Here is a 5,000-nt window from a genome sequence, read left to right on the forward strand (position 1 = left end):
GTTTCGGTGAATTAGGTAATCGATTCTCTTGGGGCCTAGGCTAATTGCTTATGGAGCCTTAGTATACTTTATCATACTCCCCGGTTGCTTTCTTTTCTTCGGAGAAGGTATGCAATCCCTTTCCCTCTGTTTAAGCCTTGGGCTTATCCCTAAGTGGTTTTTTCCGAATTTATTTTCGATAAAACTATACTAGGGTGTTACTGTACCCTCCTGTTCCAGCAGAGTCTGGTTCAAAGAGGGTCAGAACAACAGAGTTTTTAGTCTGAGTCCGTGTTGTTTGGCTTGGGGCAGAGTCTCCCTCGCTGACCTAACACTTACAAAGGGAGCTGAGCTCCCTTAGGTCACTGTCGAAGGTTTCTGTAGTTATGATTCCTTCTTGTGTGATCGACCAGACTAAGTCCTGTTGCTGTTCTCGGGGAGGATAAATCTTCCCTTGGGAGTTGCAACGCCTTCCTTGCTTTGGTGCTCTGGAAGCTGGCAGGTATTATACTACTGCGCTGGCCCTTTCCCTTAGATCTCCCTTAGGCTAAGACAGAGTTCTTGGCTACGGGTGATCTGTCACTAAAGCAAGGTTGGCAGGACCCTCTTGTCCCTTCCCCCTCTATCTCCGTAATGGCCTAGCCATTACTGTACTGTACCTTGCCGGCCGGCAGAGCTGGCCGGCAGGGGTATTACTGTACCATATGTCATTCTACTTCTGGACCTAGTATAGGTTGGGATTTGGATTGACTAAGCCCATTGCCGGCCGGCAGAGACGCTGGACGGCAAGGGTCTTATGTTTTCGAGTGCTGCCCGGACCTCTCTTGGTCCCTCATCCATGCCTGCCGGCAGAGCCGGACGGCATTGGTCAAGGAAGCCTGAATTAAGTTTCTCCCCTTCCTTATATGCACTCTTTCGGTTGCCGGGCTGGGGGGGTTGTGTACACTCTTATCCCGGCATCCATTCTATTTTCTTCTAGTGCTGTACCTGTCCCGGCAGCCGGCCTATGAGGCCGGCTGCCGGCCTATGAGGCCGGCAGCCGGGCAGGGGTAGTCTTCTGGTTCTTTTGCTGCCGGCTGGCATCGGTCTTGTACCTTTGCCGGCCGGCTTATGTCAGTCCTTGTCTGCCGGTCACCAAGAGTGTGGCCGGCAGCTGGGTACTACCTTGTGTAGTTGCTGGCCGGCAATCATTGCCGGCCAACACTGGCTGTTGCTGGCCGGCAGCTGCTGCCGCCGGCACAGGCATTTGAACCAGAGGGCTGCCGCCCTATAGCTGTTAAGTAGTATACTTTAAAGCTAATTGTGGTGTGTGCCGGCCGGCAAAGGCAGGCCGGCACACATCCTCCTATACTGTACTAGTATTCTTCTGTATAGCATATACAGTAAGAAGAAAACTATAGTAAAAGTTTAGGTACAGCACTGTATCTTCTAACACTATTGTGTTTTCTTACACAGCCCTTTGCTGTTGCCCTCAGACAGGAAGCAGAGTTCTTCCCCGTCTATTATCCAGGATTTTTAAAATCATTGCCTAGGTGTGAGCTCCACCTGTTTCCTATGGAAACCTTGCATTGGTTACTCTAGTAGAGATAAACCATTTTTGATTTTATTATCTGGAAGGCTGCAACAATGGGTTGTGAGGGAAACACAAGTGTGTGTCTTTCATTTATGAATTGTTATGCTATACTATGCATATCCAGTGATACATAGTTCACTTGATACTCATGGAAATTTCTTCTCTTTACAGAAGGACACTCCGAAGTGGGGAAGTGCTTTCTGCAATGTCAGCAGCAAGAACCTCTGCGGACATGAGTTTTGTAGGAGACACGCAGCATACGCTGTCTCCAAGGATGATCTCCGGTATTGGGACCCTCAGGTATGTACTGTGTGCACTAACCTGATTAATGAGACATTTAAATAGCTAGGAAGAAGCTTCGTACCTGGGTAAGGGGCTTCCAAAAGTACACTTCTGGCCCTTATCTTCCAAGTGAGAAGATGAGGGCGTATCTTTTCCCTAAGGCATCAGCTGAGGCAGTGATTCCCTCTACATCGGCCGGTCTCCCAGTAGAGCTGGGACAGGCCCTCTCTTCTATTGTTGGAATGATCCAACAAATGCAGAAGGAGAATCAGGAGAAGGCGGCTGCAATGGAACTGCGAATGCAGTGCCTTGCAGAATCACATGGGCCCCAGAAAAGCTCAATGTGAAAGACCTTCCTTTGTGCTCGGATGCTAACCCATGGAGGTATGCTGAGCACATGTCGATGACGACTGGAAAGATCGTCATCTCGGATATGCTGGGCTCAGTTCCCCTGGAGGGTGGAATTCTGGCCCAGCAAGGCACCATATCCGGACTGTTATGTCCGGCTGAGGAAGGAACCAGCTTCAAAGGAGGAGGCAGAGCCGAAGGAGGTCATAGTGATGACCATGCTAAGGCTCAAGCTCTACTTTCATCTTCGATGAAAGAGAGGGCTTCTCTAACTCAAAGGTAGCTGCATTGAATAGGAAGCTCCCTTCCTTTGTGTCCTCGCCTACTAGAGCCTTCCCCCTTTTTACAGAAAGGGTTTCTGGCTGTACTAAAAGCAATCGAGGCCGGCAAGTCTTGCCCCTCCCTAGAGGAGTGTAAACCCTTGTCGCTGGCCCTGCCTATGGACCACAAAGATTGGAAGGACGTCCATCTTACGTTCTAAGTGGAAAGTTGGAGGCTGATATTGCCGGACGTCAGTTCGGCAAGGACCCCCCTAAGCTGTCTGACTTTCTTTTGCGAAGTGAGCTCGATACAAAAGAAAGACTGACTGCCTCAATGTCTCTTCAGACTACTCTCGAGACGATGGCAAGTGACCCCAAGGTCCATGAAATGTTCATGGTAGTGGCCAAGCCTCATCTGGCCACAGTGACGAAGGACCTTTATGGCTTCGTCAAGGCAAGGAGAGCTTGTAGGGAGTTCGTGTTTACCTCGGCTACAGTGAGGCACGAGCTAAAGAAACTAATCTCCTCCAACATTTGGGGAAAAGACCTTTTTTCCCTACCGACTTGGTCAAAGAAGTTTTTGATAAAGCCACCTTGGAGAATAGAAACCTTCTCCAGAAGTGGGACCTGGCTATCAAAAGAAAGTCTTCCCCGGATGAGGGTCCTCAACCAAAGAGGAAGACTATGAGGACTAGGCTACCGTCTCGGCCAGCCAAGCCTCTTAGACAGCAACAGCAACTGCAATTGCCATTGCCCCCAGTGCCCCAGATCGTGGCACAAACCCCGACCACCTTTCAGTGGGTACCCCAGGCCGTGCCGACACAGTCCACGGCATTCACCCCAGCGTTCGAAGGGCAGTCTACTTCCTTCCGAGCAAAGCCTAGAGGAGCAGCCAGAGGCTCGTCTAGACGCCCCTCAAGGGGAAGGGGATTCAGGGGTGGTCGTGGTCAGGAAGGCAAGACCTCAGGACGGCAGTCCAAGTGAGGTGATACCGGTAGGAGGGAGACTTCTGAAATTTCGGGATCGGTGGACCTTCGATCCCTGGGCCCACAGCCTACTCAAGAATGGATTGGGCGGGAGCTGGTACAGCACTCCACCCCCGTACCTTCGGTTTTTTCCAACACTCCACCCCCGTTATGGAGGAGTACGTTCAAGAACGGTTGGAGAAAAAGGGTGAAGCCCATCAATTTCTAAGGGAGGCTGTTTTGTGTTCCCAAGAAAGACTCGGAAAAGCTCAGAGTCATTCTGGACTTGTCGCCACTTAACAAGTTCATAGTGAATTGCAAATTCAAAATGCTAACACTGCAACACATAAGGACCTTACTGCCCAAGAGGGCATATTCCGTCTCTATAGACTTGTCAGATGCCTACTGGCACATTCCAATTAGCCATCGACTCTCCCCCTACCTAGGGTTCAGGCTACAGCGAAGACTATACGCCTTCGGAGCCATGCCATTCGGGCTAAACATAGCCCCAAGGATTTTTACGAAGCTTGCGAGCGTAGCTCTCAAACAATTTCGCCTAAAGGGAATTCAGGTAGTAGCCTACCTGGACGACTGGTTGGTGTGGGCAGCATCCGAGACAGAATGCTTGCAAGCTTCCAGTCAGTGATCCAGTTCCTAGAGTACCTAGGCTTCAAGATCAACAGAAAAAGTCTCGACTTTCTCCATCTCAAAAGTTCCAGTGGCTAAGATCCACTGGGACCTTTTGTCACACCGTTTCTCCACCCCAGCGAAGAAAAGGAAGGAGATAGCGGGTTCTGTCAAGAGACTTCAAGATTCCGAAAGGATATCAAGACACGAGCAGGAGAGAGTACTGCGCTCTATCCAGTTTGCTTCGGTGACAGACCCAGTGCTAAGAGCACAGCTAAAGGATGCAATCGGAGTTTGGAGAAGTTATGCATCAAACGCGTGAAGAGATCTGAGAAGACCAGCCGCTTCGGCTAAGTACTCTTCTCAGGCCTTGGTCCCAAGCCAGACATCTAAAGAAGTCAGGTTCTTCTTCAGCCACCTCCCCCGTCGGTGACGATTCACTCAGACGCCTCAAAGGAGGGATGGGGAGGTCACTCTCATCGGAAAAAAGTCCAGGGGACTTGGTCCAGGCTATTCAAGACCTTTCTCATAAAACTTTCTAGAAGCTAGGGCAGTGCTCCTTACCTTAAATAAAGTCTCCTCGCGTCATTCGTGCCACATAAAGTGGTAATAGACAGCGAGGTAGTTGTAAGATACTTGAATCGACAAGGATCGAGGTCACCACCTCTCAACCAGGTGATGTTGGCCGTCTTCCGATTGGCGGAAAAGAAGAAGTGGTACCTGTCGGCAGTTCACCTTCAAGGAGTCCGCAATGTGACAGCGGACGCTCTATCCAGGTTCACACCGATAGAGTCGGAATGGTCCTTAGACGCAGGATCATTCTCCTTCATTCTGAATCAGTCCCAGAACTGCAGATAGACCTCTTTGCGACGAAAGACAACAAGAAGTTGCCCCTGTACGTGCCCCGTACGAGGACCCCTTAGCGGAAGCAGTGGACGCGATGTCCCTCGACTGGAACAGATGGTC

The sequence above is a fragment of the Palaemon carinicauda genome, unplaced genomic scaffold, assembly GCF_036898095.1.
Source record: "Palaemon carinicauda isolate YSFRI2023 unplaced genomic scaffold, ASM3689809v2 scaffold543, whole genome shotgun sequence".
Classification (NCBI taxonomy): domain Eukaryota; kingdom Metazoa; phylum Arthropoda; class Malacostraca; order Decapoda; family Palaemonidae; genus Palaemon; species Palaemon carinicauda.